The sequence below is a fragment of the Borostomias antarcticus genome (assembly GCF_949987555.1).
Source record: "Borostomias antarcticus genome assembly, chromosome: 21".
In the NCBI taxonomy this organism is placed as follows: domain Eukaryota; kingdom Metazoa; phylum Chordata; class Actinopteri; order Stomiiformes; family Stomiidae; genus Borostomias; species Borostomias antarcticus.
This window is the reverse complement of record NC_140254.1, coordinates 16,721,048-16,736,250: the sequence shown is the minus strand read 5'-3', so window position 1 is coordinate 16,736,250 and position 15,203 is coordinate 16,721,048. Positions and strand designations below refer to the sequence as shown.

Sequence of the window (15,203 nt, the reverse complement as noted above, 5' to 3'; positions counted from 1 at the left end):
CCCAGGCCTAAGGCCGGAAGTGGACTGTTGTATGTCTGTGTGTGTGTGTGTGTGTGTTAACTAATTTGCTACGACATCTGCAGCAGATACAGGGGCATCCATCGGACTCAGGGTGGTCCATTTGCGACAGCGGGGCATCCACTGGACCTGGTTAGAAGATAGGAGGGAGAGAGAGAGGCACTAGGGAGAGGGGAGGCAGAACAGGGTTAGTAGCACACGGAGCCATATATAGAGCAATACATTACGTCAAACTACATTTTCAGAGCAAGAAAGGCTAAGAGCATCATGGGAGAGGTGTGGCAAACACTAATGTGTGTGTGTGTGTGTGTGCGTGCCTGGGCCCCGATAGAGGCAGGGGTTGGGGTAGGGTGGGGGGTAGGAAAAGGATACGGACCCGGGTTAGGGTGAGGGGAAGGGAATCTGAGCCCAGGACTGGTGTATGTCAGTGTGTGTGTGAGTGTGCCTGGGTCCAGGTAGAGGCAGGGGTCAGGGGTAGGGTTGGGGTAGGAGGAGGATACGGACCCGGGTTAGGGTGAGGGGTAGGGGTACTGGGCCCAGGCCTAAAGCCGGAAGTGGACTGTTGTATGTCTGTGTGTACGTGTGTGTGTGTTAACTAATTTGTTGCGACATCTGCAGCAGACACAGGGGTATCTATCGGTCTCAGGGTGGTCTGCTGGTGACAGTGGGGCATCCACTGGACCTGGTTAGAAGATAGGAGGGAGAGAGAGAGGCACTAGGGAGAGGGGAGGCAGAGCAGGGTTAGTAGCACACAGAGCCATATATAGAGCAGTACATTACATCAAACTACATTTTTAGAGCAAGAAAGGATAAGAGCATCATGGGAGAGGTGTGGCAAACCCTGATGTGTGTCTGTGTGTGTGTACGTGCCTGGGCCCAGATAGAGGCAGGGGTCAGGGGTAGGGTGGGGGGTAGGAAGAGGATACGGACCCGGGTTAGGGTGAGGGGGAGGGGATCTGAGCCCAGGACTGGTGTATGTCTGTATGTGTGTGAGCGTGAGTGTAGGTGTGCCTGGGTCCAGTTAGAGGTAGGGGTCAGGGGTAGGGTTGGGGGTGGGAAAAGGATACGGACCCGGGGTAGGGTGAGGGGAAAGGGAACTGGGCCCAGGTCCAGGCCTAAGCTGGGTGTGGACTGGTGTGTGTCTGTGTGTACGTGTGTGTTAACTAGGTACTACAACATCCACAACTGACACGGGGGTAACTATTGTCTGCGGGCGACAGTGGGGCATCTACTGGACCAATGTATATAGAGGATTCACAGGTAGGTTTGAGGCTGCCTTTCTGTGTCTCAAGTTCCTAGCTAGTGATTGTAGGCTAGGTCGAAAAGGTATGTCTTGAGGTCTCGCTTGAAGACCTCCGTTGTTTCGGCCCTTCTTAGGCACTCCGGTATGGTGTTCCAGAGGTTGGGGGCATAGAAACTAAAAGCTGCCTCTCCGTGTTTCTTGGTCCTGGCTTTTGGAACTGTTAAGAGTTCAGTACCTGAGGATCTGAGTGGTCTGTTGGGCATGTACTTAACAAGCATGTTTGAAATATATTCTGGTGAGTGATTGTGGAGAGATTTATAGACTAGTAGTAGTATTTTAAAGTTTATTCTAGAGTTGACTGGTAACCAGTGTAGTGATTTTAAGGCTGGTGTGATGTGTGCCCTTCGTCTAGTCTTAGTGAGGACTCGTGCTGCAGCATTCTGTATCATTTGTAGCTTAGAGATTGCTTTCTTTGGTAGGCCTGATAGTAGAGCATTGCAGTAGTCCAGCCTGCTTGTGATGAAAGCATGCATTAATCTTTCGGTGTCAGCCTGAGAGAGAAAGGGTTGCACCTTGGCAATGTTCCTTAGGTGGTAGAAAGATGTCTTTGTAATATTCTTTATGTGGTTTTCAAAATTAAGATCTGAGTCAAGTATGACACCTAGGTTTTTAGCCTGGCAATTGGTGTCAATTTTCAGAGTTTTTAAGTGCGCAGCTAGTTTCTCTCTTTCAGCTTTTTCTCCAATGATCAGTACTTCTGTTTTGCCCTGGTTTAGTTGGAGGAAATTATGTGACATCCATAAATTTATATCTGTAGTACACTTGACAAGGCAGTCAACCAAGCTGTAGTTACTGGGTGTTACAGAGATATAGAGTTGGGTATCATCTGCGTAGCTATGGTAGCTAATGTTGTGCCTCCTGATGACACTGCCAAGGGGCAGCATGTACAGGCTGAAGAGTAGAGGTCCTAGGATCGATCCTTGGGGCACCCCACAGGTCATTGGGATCTTTCCTGAGCTATAATCACCGAGGGCGACGAAGAAATCCCGGCCGGTTAGATAGGTCTTAAGCCAATTTAGGACTGGACCAGAGAGGCCAACCCACTTTTCCAGTCTTTCGATGAGGATTGCATGATCTATAGTATCAAAGGCTGCACTCAGGTCCAGGAGGACGAGGACAGAAAGCTCTTTGGAGTCAGCATTAATTCTGAGGTCATTTACAACTTTGACTAATGCCGTCTCTGTGCTATGATGGGCGCGGAAGCCGGACTGGAAAAGGTCAAGGGTACAACTTGTAGCTAGGAAATCATTAATCTGTTTGAAAACTATTTTTTCCAGAATTTTACTCAAAAAGGGAAGGTTGGAGATTGGTCTAAAATTGCTAAAAACTGAAGTGTCTAAGTTGTTTTTCTTCAGTACGGGTCTCACCAGAGCAGTTTTAAGTATTGGTGGGAAGACACCTGTAGATAGGGAGTCATTAACAATGGATAAAATGTCATAGGATACAGAGTCAAAAATTGTTTTGAAAAAATCGGTGGGGATGGGATCCAGCAGACATGTGGAGGTTTTGAGTTTGGATACTACTTTCCTCAACATTTCTGTGTCAATCAGTGTAAACAGGCTCATATGTCCATTGCATGGAGGGAGAGGATCTGTAAACGGGATGCATGGCCTTTCCTGGGTGATATTTCTCCTAATATTCATAATCTTATCTCTGAAGTAAGCTGCAAATTCCTCACATTTGGAGGTAGAGAGCAGGTTATCTGGTGTTTTTACGGCAGGGTTTATTAGGCTATCAATTGTTGAGAAGAGCACTCTTGAATTATTTCGATTGATAGATATCAATTTTGAGAAGTGGTCTTTCCTTGCATTTCTTATTGCTTTATTAAAAGCAGAGAGATGATCTTTGAGAATATCATGGTGGACCTGTAGCTTGGTTTTTCGCCATATACGCTCCGAGCTTCTGCAGGTTCTCTTTAGTTGATATGTTTCCTTATTTCGCCATGGAGCTTTATTATTGGTTGTGATCCTTTTCAGTTTAATAGGTGCTACAGAATCCAAGGCTGCCCTTACTCTGGTGTTAAAGGTGGTCGCCAAGTCTTCAATATGTCCTGAGGGCCCCACTTCTGGAGTTGATAAATTGTTTGTGGTCATTATTTCTCTAAAGCTATCGGCTACTGCAGAGGTAAGATAACGTTTTTTGATAAAGCGCTCAGTGCTACTTTTGACTTTAGGAACCAATGCAGTGAAGAAGATACAGAAATGGTCGGAGAGAGCGAGGTCACTAATAGAGGAAACAGTGATAGTCAGGCCCTTAGTAATAACTAGATCAAGGGTGTGGCCGCGGTTGTGGGTTGGCTCAGAGATATGTTGGGTAAAATCCATGGAGTTTAGGAGGTTGATAAAGTCCCTAGCTTTCGAGTCCGCCTCAGTGTCTACGTGTATGTTGAAATCTCCAGTGATGATAATCTTATCATAATTTGTATGGATGATGGACAGGAGTTCTGAAAATTCTGTAGAGAAGGCAGAGCATTGTTTGGGAGGCCTATACACGGTTACTGCCAGAACTGGGGGCTGGCATTTTAGGACAATAGCATGGTATTCAAAAGAGGCGAAATCATCAAAGGAGATGGTCCTGCAGCTGAGGGCATCTGTAGCTATGGTGGCTGTACCTCCACCTTTTTTCCCACTTCTGATAGATTGAAAAAAGCTATAGTTAGGAGGAGAGGCTTCAATGAGGGCTGCTGGTCCATTTATATTTAGCCAGGTTTCAGTTAGGAACATACAGTCTAATTTACGTTCACATATAAGATCATTAATGAGAAAGGTTTTGCTTGGTAGGGACCTGACATTCAGGATCGCCATTGAAATAGCTTCCGGAGAAAAGGGCTGGCTCGCCTGTCTAGTAGGCCTGGATGGTATATTCACTGGGACGGATATCAGGTTTTTTATATTAGATCCACCTGACTGTTTCATTATGGTAATAGGGGTGCGGTGGGAGATAATTCGCTGAATGGCATATATAGGTGGGCAGAATTTTTTTATAGAAGTATAAACGTCGCTATGCCAGGTCTCAGTGAGGGGCAGGGAATCAAGGTCTATGGTGGGGCGCTGGTGAGATGGAGCTGGTGTAGCCCGACCCGCGGGTACAGGAGGTTTATGTTTGGCAGTAGGCTGGTTGAGACGGGTCAGGCTAACCCCACATCAGACGCTGGAGGATCTCAGCGTCAGGTCCATATTCATACTGAGCAGACGGGCACCTGACCTACTAGGATGGAGGCCGTCCCTGGCGAAGAGGTCCGAGTGGTTCCAAAACGTGGTAAAATTATCTATGAAGGGAAGCTTCAACTGGCAGCAGTAGCCTTTCAGCCAGATGTGGAGCTGACGGATCCTACTATATTTGGCATCACCATACCGGGGGGAGGAGAAAGGGCCAGAGATGATGCAGGTCTTTCCTGGTGCCTGAGCAGTGGAGATCAGGTCCTTGAAATCCTTCTTCAGCCGCTCAGACTGCTGGAGCTTGATGTCATTTGTTCCGACATGGATGATAATGGATGAGGCCAGGGGATAATCTGCGAGGAGAGATGGCAGAACAGTCCTGATGTCCGAGACCTTAGCTCCTGGGAAGCAGCACGTCCGGGCTTTCGGGACCACTACATTGCGCACCATGGATGATCCGATGACGAGCACAGATGGGGGGGCGGGATCAGTGGCGGGCCCACTGGGCTTAGGGGACTTCCTTTGCTGCCTCACACCTGAAGGCCAAGTGGTAGAGGGTGGGGGCCGGGGGTCCCCTCGGTGGACTGGGCTATGCTTAGGCCGGGGAGCAGGCTTATTAGCCTGGCTATAATGCCGCTCACTAACCGGAGAGGTGTGGGTGGGCTGCGGAGTATGGGTATGGTTTTGAGGAGGGCTGGGTGTGAAATGATCCTCAGTTGCAGGGAGCCAGGACGAGGAGCTGATGCTAGTATCCTTGGACCTCTTGGATTCAGGCTCGGCCAGTAAAGTAAAGCTATTCCTCAGTTGGAGGGTGTCGTCGTCGGAGTGTTGGGAGGGTCCCCTGGAGGTTTCCCTTCCTCGTTTCCTCCTAGCAGTGGTCCAAGGGGTGGAGCTTAAATGCATGGGTTCTGCTCTGAGTCTGGGCCAGGATTTCTCACTCAGGGGGAGATCAAAATCCACATTCCCACCCTCGGGTGCCGCCGACGGTGGAGCAGTGGGAGGCTGGACGTCGACATCTGGGTTGGGTAGCATAGAGTCCAGGTAATTTTCGCCTTGATGTATAGAGTGTAGAGTAGAGATCCTTCCTTCCAACTCTGAGATTTTTTGGCTACGCTGGAGGCAACCCGAGCAGTTAGGGGCGGGGGGGTGTAGAGCCATCGCGAGACTCGTTAAAATAATATAATAATAATTGCGGAATTAAGATAAAACCGCCAATCTAGTTGCTAAAGGCGATGCTAGCGGGGAGAGGGAGTGCTATTTATTTTGTAATGCTAACGGGGAGGTAGGGCTACTTACTTAGCCGTGCTAGCAGGGGGGGTGGGGCTGCTAACTAGCAGTGCTAGCCGGGAGAGTGGGGGCTACTTACCTAGTAGTGCTGGTAATACTCACGCGATCTACTGGCAGCAAGGCACGGCCTCCGGTGTGTTGGGTTAGTACTGGAGAGGCAGGGGACGGCTGTCCCCTGTGGGCTAATGGGCTAGCCCAGTCAGGAGCTGGTTAGGGCTGGCGAGCCGCGGCTAGCTGCGGCAGCGTAGCTGTTTTGATCTAGACTTGGGGCTCGATGTCCAAGCGTCGGATCCAAAAAATCGAATTATTGTGTACCACCAATGTTACTGCGCGGTTTTAAACACGGAGATATGGTATACAAGTTTAGAAAACTAGAGAAAACAATACACTTTGGGAGAGCTGGCGAGCGCAGCAAACTTAGACTACTTCCGTATTCTAAATATGATTTACTCATGGACATTGAAAGTATCTTAGTCAAGTAAAGTCATCTTTGTCAGTTATTTTTATTTGAAAGAGCACTTTATTGCAGTATGCTAAATGGTTAAAATGAATATATTTCTTGTGTGTTAAAGCAACGAACCAGACACATTTCTTAACCGATTAAATGTAAACTTTTGACATTAAATTACATGACATTTCAAGTCTGCAGACATTTTGCTGCTTCTCTTGAGTCATTGAATATGTTAATGGTTTTCCTCCACCTTAAAAAATACATGTAAAACTAGAAAAGGTCCCTCGGAAGAGTGCCCATGCTCCTTGTCGCACAGCTCAAATCAGGTTTTCATTGATAAGCAGTTGGTACTTGGAAGTTCCCATGGAGATTATTGAAGTTCAACTACCACTGCCTCTGCAGGAAAAGCCCACACCAAGGCCAGCCAGAGTATGTATGGTAAATATATTTTTTTCTATTAATGTTTTTATAAGGGCTGTCAATAAAAAAATTAGTTAATCGCAATAATAGGCTGTGATTAATCCAAAGTATTAAATACTAGTATTTACTTCTTTTTTCTTTTTTTGGGGGGTGGGGGGCGGGGGTGACATAGCTTATAACATAACATGTGTGGTAGAAGAAATGCATGACAAATTAGAAAATTTGCTATTCAGATTTAGGGGCTCAAGCCAGGCTTGTTAGAGGAATCAGAGTTGGTTTTTTTTTTTTTTTTTTTTTTTTTTTTTTTAAACTTGCTTCGGTGGACATCCCTGGAATATGTGCAAACAACTGGTTTTATCTAAACTTCCATCTACAAGCTTTTTGAAACGAAATTCACTATGCAGAATTTGAATGTCTGTTGAATGTCCAATATAAAACCAATTTTACCTTGCACCCTCGTGTTATCTCAGTGCAACCTGCTCAGCGAGTGTTTACACAAGTGTTTACCTGGCTGAATCACTGCATATGAAACGCAGATTTATCATTTAGCGTTTCACATACGTTTAAGTAATTCAGCCAGGTAAACACTCGCGTTTGGAATTACGGGAGGAAGTTGGGGTCAATTTAGGTGATATGATTAATTTGCTTTAATTATTTAATGCTTTAAAGTTTCCAGATTAATCGCGTGCATTAACGCGTTATCGTTGACAGCCCTAGTTTTTGTGTTGTAAATAAACATTATTAATATTTATTTATCTAAGTTATGTGCACTTGTTTAATTTCAGCTCAGTGTAGAGAAATGCATCAATACTATGCCTTACTGTACGCATCTATGACGACACTGTCAACACCATGTATCTGTGACCACCTTTACCACCCCCCCCGCTCCCCCCCCCCCCCCCCCCCCTGAAAAACATCCTTGGGGAAACACTGCCTTGACTGCACTTGGAGATGCTGCTGTGGAACTATATTTCTCATTACTCTTCACTTGTGTTATTTCCAGGACAACCTGAAAATCAGCGCTGTCTTCTCACTGGGGCGAACCTCCTTGCCCAACGGTGAGGGGAGCAGAGTGCACCCCACGACACTTCACCATAGTGATGACTATACTGAAACTGTCCAAACCCCCCCCTTTACACCTTACCTACACACTTAGTCTCCTCTTTACCTCTCTCCTTGTCTCTTCTTTTATTTTCTCCCTCTTGTCTCTCACTCCTCTTTGTGGATTTTGGTGTGTGTCTGTGGGAATTTTTACCCATTCATTGGGAAGAGCATTTGTGAGGTCAGACACTGTTGGATAAGAGGGTCTGACATCACCAAGTGCAATGCCAAGCGTCGGGTGGAGTGGTGTAAAGCACACTCTGGAGCAGTGGAAACGTGTTCTGTGGGGTGACAAATCACGCTTCTCTAACTGGCAGTCTGATGGACGAGTCTGGGTTTGACAAATGCCAGGAGAACGTTACCTGCCTGACTGCATTGTGCCAACTGTACAGTTTGGTGGAGGAGGGATAATGGTCTGGGATAGTTTTTCTGGGGTTGGCCTAGGGCCCTTAGTTCCAGTGAAGGGGAATGTTAATGCTTCAGCTTACCAAGACATTTTGGACAATTCTATGCTTCCAACTTTGTGGGAACAGTTTGGGGAAGGCCCTTTTCTGTTCCAGCATAACTGTGCCCCAGTGCACAAAGCAAGGTCCATAAAGGCATGGTTGGGTGAGGTTGGAGATTGCAAGCTAGGCCCTTTTGTCAAACACCAGTGTCTGACCTCACAAATGCTCTTCTGGATGAATAGGTAAAAATTCCTACAGACACACTCCAAAATATTGCAGAAAGCCTTCCCAGAAGAGTGGAAGCTGTAAAGGGGGGACCAACTCCATATTAATGCCTATGAATTTAGAATGGGATGTCATAAAAGCTCCTGGAGGTGTAATGTGTACGTGGCCCAATACTTTTGTCCATATAGTGTATTCTGACAACCCCGGTGTTACCAGTAATACCATCTAGCCTACAATAAGAGAGTGCTTACTTTAATCTTTAACGTTAGACCTTTGCCTTAGGCTACATTGAACAGCACTGTCGTGTAACTTATTGGAATTTGGTGTTGTATGCCTCCACGGCTTGCCTGCAAATGCGCGATCAGCCTGCTAGGAATATGCTCCATGCCCAAAGCAAATTCCTAGTATGTTGAAAAACTACATAATTTGCAGGCAAGCTGTGGAGGAATACAACGCCAAATTGCCTCTGCAAATTGGTGTTATGAACGGAACACTGCGAGAATAGGCGAGAGAATAGGCTGCTAGAAATTTTAATAAACTCGCCAGCTAGCTAATGGCAACAGCCACTAGGTTAGGTTAGCTGAACGGCCAACAGGTGGCTAGGTTAGCTGAACGTTAGCTAGGCTAGCTAGCCATGAGAGGCTATTTAGCCATAACCTCCCCCTCCCCTCTCCCTACTCCCTTCACGTGAATTGAAAGTGAAATCAATAATAAAATTATGAAACCCTTTATTATGCTCGTGTGACCAATTTCAACTCATCTGTATTGTATTTGTATTGCATGGGGGTGGATCTGAACCTAGTTCTCCTGTGGGACAAACACCATTCTAACCAGCTAGCCACTGAAAAGCTAGCTATTAGGTGATGCAGCTGTACATTAGTTATATTAGTGGAGCGACTTTGTACAATTCAACTGGGATACACTCAGCCCTCGAAACTCAAAGTAGCAGCAGAGGGAAAGTTTGCTCACAGATGTGCAGTATGTTGACACAAATAATATGAACACATTTACCTGTATCTACATAAGATGTATCAACGTAGCCTATTGCTAATGGGAATGATGAGAATCTATAGCTCCATCTGTATGGTGCGTGCATTCAAACCAGCACAGTTGGAGGCCAGCTAAGGGCAAAAGCTGAATTAATTTATTTTCCTTATGCTGGGCCTGACAACGTGAACAAGTGTAGACCAATTGTCTAAACTTTATCTGAGTAGCCTACGTTTAGGGTTGTTATAAGCTCGTGGAGTAACTGTGCAGTCTTGCTGACCCATCGCCTGCTGAAAGCTAAAAGATTAACACAAATTTTTTTTTAATGGAAAATGCGTGCCCAGGAAACGCATCACTGCTAAGAAAACGGTAAGTCAGGAAGGGCCGTAGGGGCATCTCAACTCTGTACAGGTATTTAGCCGACTGAGTGAACTGTAGCCTACAGTAGGCCTACTGCTTATTAACAGAAATGCTCTGTGTCTATTTCTAACAGAGACCCCCTACAGCAGCGGGAAAGCCAAACCCACTCCATGCCACACAGCGACAGACCGTGACAGCAGGGGCAGAACCACCATTGCAGGCCAACACCAGCAGCACCGAGTGTCCACCCTCTAAAAAGGGCATGGTTGCAAAAGAATCGGTATATTTCACCCAGTTTGTAAGATTGACTAATAGGTTAAATGTCTGAAAATACAATGTTTCTTCTACCAATGCACTAACAGTGTTATAATTCTGGTTATAGGCAGGTGCACTGCACAATATCAAGAGAGGACCAGGCTCCATTCTCCAAGCCAATTACAACCATTCTCAATTCCTGCTGGCTCAAAAAACAGAGGAAGTGAGGTTGAAAAACAAGGAATTGACAGCCTTGAGGGGAACCTTGAACAGCCAGCGTGCTGAGATCGACGCATTGAAGGCACAAATTGATGCCCCGGACACAATGCTTAGGACCCCCAGACTCACCCCCGTGCACACTTTTCATCTTGCCATCCCCATTCCTGACCTGGACCCACAGTTCTGCCAGAAACTCAAAGCGCTGAGTCACGGTCGTCCAGATCGTTATGGATGCCTTGTGTTTTGTGCTACGGTATCCCCTGCGACTTTTCGGGAGTGGGAAACTGTAACGAACTGGGATGGGTCACGAGGAAAGTGGGGCTTGCCACAGAATCTCAAGGACTTCATCATAGAGAGCGTTCGCCAGGAATACCCAACCTTTGCAGGCAAAGCAGACCTAAAAAGATTGAAAGATAGAATTAACGAGTACTTGCGCTCACCTCGGAGCTTTCCATGTGGTTTTTTCTGCGGTTGAGCTGCTTGCACGCAAGAGAGGAACTAGGCCTACTGTATTTACAGTACTGCAATAGTATTACTGCTATACGCTACACCTGAACATAAACGATGAAATAAATGTCTTGATTTTGAAACAGTAGTCTGCTGTTATTTAGTCATGGGTACATCCAGGTTACCCTGGCTTTTTGCCATCAACCAATTTAGTATCTTAGGCCCTATCCTATTGTTCTCGAACCATACCTCCATCTCAATAGTGCAATAGCAATGCACCCCCACAAACTACAGTGGCTTTGGCTACTGTGTTCTATCTTGGAAAATAAAACATCGCACTGCAATACATTTCAGAACTTTTATTTGGGTAAACAAAATAATCTCAAGTGTGAAAAATATTAGGAAATAACAAATAATCTCCATCTTTCATTCAATCAAGTGTTCTCGTAATGAATAGAAAATCGCACAAGTCATCATATCTCTGTGTATCCCTGTCAAAGACAGTAACCATGACAAAGTAGACTAACATCTAAAATCTATTTACATGTTGTAACAGAGGTTCTCTCCGTTACCGAAGACTCATTGCATTTGCACTTTTAACTAATTTCCACAGTAACATTGTGTTCACAATGTTATGGTTTGCACATAATTGCAAATAGTTGAGTTGAGTTGGTCAGTGGATAAGGCCTGTTGCCTGCTGCTGCTGTTTTTATGGCACTGTAAACAAATGACAATGAGCTGCATGGACTTTGGACTCCTGCCTCCTCACTGAATCCTCCAACTGCAATATAGGCCATCCAACACTTCACAATCCTAATGGCCCCTAAATCCGTTTAGATTGCCCATTGTCAATATAAATGAAACGCTAGCTCTAACCCTCCTTCCCCCATTCTCACCTACTCTACACTTATCCTTGTAGTCTTTTGATGCGCATTGCAACATCAAGGTGAAGAAGTTGAAATGGCATTGCTTTTATAAGAGTAAAAACTTAAGGTTATCCGAGCCGAGGCACTTCTGATTTAGAATTTAAGTCCTTTATTGTGTCATGGACCAAACTTTGCTTTTATGTTAAATAATAAAAACATCACAATGAAATACATTTCAGAAAGAAAGAGAGAGAGATGGCCTAGATAAGGCTGAATACACTGGAAATTGTGGTCCTGTGTTGTTGAAAATGATTTGCATGCATGTTATTCCAAGCTTCCTAAAAATTATTCTAAAGGGATATATCCTATCACACATCAAGTGGTAGGACCGGGACTTGAACCTTATGTTGCAAGTCGTCTCTTACCATTACTCCATCCAGACATGTGTTTGTGTTGCGTTTGCATGTCTCGAATCGACCTGTTAGTAAATGTATAATTTGTTGTCAAACACTGGTTAAAATGAACTTGTGTGCTACTACTACAGTACTACTACTGTATGAAGGTGTGATCAGTCAGTAAAAGTATATCCCCCCAACCAATTTTATGCAGGCGTCTGCTGTAGCTAGTCCAAAAAAAGTAGGCTGCAACTCAGACCTTTTTGCAAACTGAGAAATGCTATAAGCGATGTCCACCACTCAGCTTGTCTGAGAAGCCTAGGGGACACTGTAGCAGTGTTCTACTGCCCCTCGCTTGCGTGTTGTAATATTTTCCTGCCGGCTTTGCTGCTGCTCCTACCACAGCGACACGTTGGTGCGTTACTGACTAGCTAGCTTTTCGCTGGCAGCTGGTTGAATTGGTGTTTGGCGGGTGAGAGACCCGGGTTCAAATCCACCCCTGTGCAATAAAAATACACAAAGCAGATGAGTTGAAATCGGTCACAAGTGCATAATAAAGGGTTTATTAAATAATGACACTGTTCTTACTTAAGATCTGGTACCTGCAAAATGCATAGTCAAGTAAGTCACTCCGAGGCCCATGCGGTCGATCAACATGGTCACAGCTCTTCTCTGTCCCGGCCGCCCAGTGGTGGAATGAACTGCCCACTTACATCAGGACAGCAGAGTCGACACCCATCTTTCGCCGCAGGCTCAAAACTCACCTCTTCAAGAAGTACTACCAGGATCTTCCCTTTGAAGCACCTATTAGTTAGCAGATATTAGTTAGCACCTATATTTAGTTAGCTACTCTTGTACTTTGGCTTTGGCACTAGATCATGCTCTTAGTCACTTGTTGAGAGAGGAGATGCACTTGTGAGTTCTGGTGAGTAGTAGTACACTGACTTCCTACATTAAAAGCAATTCTTGTAAGTTGCTTTGGATAAAAATGTTTTGCGCAGTTAATTTTAATATGGCGTCGTTGAAATAAAACTTTGCCAGTAGTATTGCCCTACTCAGCCAATCAGAAATGTTCAGCGTTGCGGCCCCACCCACAAAGTACCACCCCCCGGCAAGACTACTACCTCGCCAACGGGGGCTTTCGGGGGGATCTGGTTCACCGGTACTTCCTGCGGTGTGAACACAGCAAGTACCCCCAAAGGTTCCTAGGGAAAAGTACCACGGTCTGAAAGCACCTATTGTGCAGCAACAATGTCAGATATCATAGAAATGTCCACATCAAGCAAGACACCTCCAACGGCCCATCAAACCATCCAAATGCATTTTCGACCACCATTTGGGCAGAGCTTAAATGGCAGTTGAAGGTGGTCTGTTCAGGAGTCAGGTGATTCTAATAGTTCAAAAGAAACATTTTTAAAATTGCCTTTCTCTTTATTTTTTTCCAGGATGACCAAACATCCGAAGAGGAGGGTATGTGGGTCATACCATGCAGGGAGTGTGTGCCAGACGAAAGCATGTCTGAGGACTCTGGTTGCATCCCCAGCCTCTGTCTCAAAGAAGCCTGCCTCTGCTTCTAAGGAGTCAGCCTCTACCAATAAGAAGCCAGCCTCTACCTCTAAGAAGCTAGTCTCTACCTCTAAGAAGCCAGCCTCTACCTCTAAGAAGCTAGTCTCTACCTCTAAGAAGCCAGCCTCTACCTCTAGAAAACTAGCCTCTACCTCTAATGAGCCATCCTCTACCTCTAAGAAGCTAGCCTCTACCTCTAAGAAGCCATCCTCTACCTCTAAGAAGCCATCCTCTACCTCTAAGAAGCCATCCTCTACCTTTAAGAAGCTAGCCTCTACCTCTAAGAAGCCATCCTCTACCTCTAAGGAGCTAGCCTCTACCTCTAAGGAGCTAGCCTCTACCTCTAAGGAGTCAGCCTCTGCTGAAATGTGCTTTAACAACTCATAAACAAAGGTGACTACCACCACAATGTTGAAGTAGCCTACTACAAAAAGGAGATGGAGAGATTATAACTTGATAAGATAAAATATGCTGCGTTACTTTAGTACCGGAGCTCTGGATTTGGCGCCCGGGATGACGTCATACAACAAAACGTGAAAATATGCATACAAACTTTATAGCAACATTGTCCACTGATGGACATTGGACAGTATTGGTTGTACGACTGTGATATGTTTATTGTATATCAGTGAACGCTGGCTACACAATGCTGGTAACAAACACGTCTTTTGTCTCTAGGCCTATCCATGATATTACAACAGTTAAGCTCTAAATTCACAAAGTGTAGTGGAGTAGAGATGTGAAGAAATGCACTATTGGTGCACTACTATGCATTTGAACCTTCCCGTGCATGCCTTGAGGCAGCCGCAGGGCAAGAGAATGTCACATGCCGCTGAAGCATTGCTGAGTGTGGTCCATAGTGGTCCAGCCCCACTCACTGAAGTCAGGAATTTCCTGCTGGACCAAGGTGTGACTCCAGTAGAAACCTGCCTGTAATAGCGCTTGCTTTGCATGCTGGAACAGCGTGGCTTGAATTGTTGCTGACCGCATTGACACCAGCTGCACAAGTATGACTTATGAGTGTATGAGTGCTCAATGCATTGCTCGAGACTGAGCAGGTCGGGGTTATGCGTGAGAGCCTCTAGTATGTCGGGGAGGTCCAGGCTGCCCAAGCTGTCTTGTTGCCACCTCCAAGAAACAGTGAAGTCATCTCACACCCTGTTAGGCTGTGGAAGAGGGGTAGTGCCAAGGACTTTGACGGACCGAGATCAGAGACCGCACTGTAACGAACCGTTAATTACGGTAATGGAGAAGTGTGACAACAACAACAAGTCAAGGTCCAGGCAATACATTTGAAAATATACAATATATAAGTATTTTATCAATATGCATACTGTATGTGCACACACAACGCAGACGAAGTGGATTATCAATTCAAACCTTAACTTAAGCCTCAACTATGGGCCTGGTTGAACAGCTGGGACTGGCCGTTAACCCTGGCCAATGGGCTAAACTGCACCCTAACTAATATGAAATACTAGAAGATAATAATGCTATGCTAAAAGCTATACACACTATACAACAAAAAAAGTGGGCTTGCCGTGTGGTTGCAGTGTGATTGGCCGCGGGCTTGCTGTGTGTTGTATGTGTGCGTGCGTGCGCGCGCGCATTCACAGAATCCCGTGTACCTCCTTTCCGAGACTGCTGGGTGGTAGCATCCCTCTCCACAGCCAGTCGCCCTGCCCTCATTTGGTTAATT

At 45.7% G+C, this 15,203-nt stretch overlaps 1 long non-coding RNA gene across 2 annotated transcripts; it reads left to right on the top strand.

The window, feature by feature from the left end:
• The first annotated feature begins 5,110 nt into the window (after window positions 1–5,110).
• Window positions 5,111–10,781, top strand: LOC311322742. Of its 2 annotated transcripts, none has more exons than XR_014630938.1 (5): window positions 5,111–5,520; window positions 6,562–6,655; window positions 7,641–7,695; window positions 9,890–10,036; window positions 10,139–10,781. It is a non-coding gene; the product is annotated as an uncharacterized lncRNA (long non-coding RNA). The 2 variants fall into 2 exon arrangements; XR_014630939.1 differs by lacking the exon at window positions 5,111–5,520 and adding an exon at window positions 5,823–5,908.
• Window positions 10,782–15,203: the final 4,422 nt, after the last annotated feature.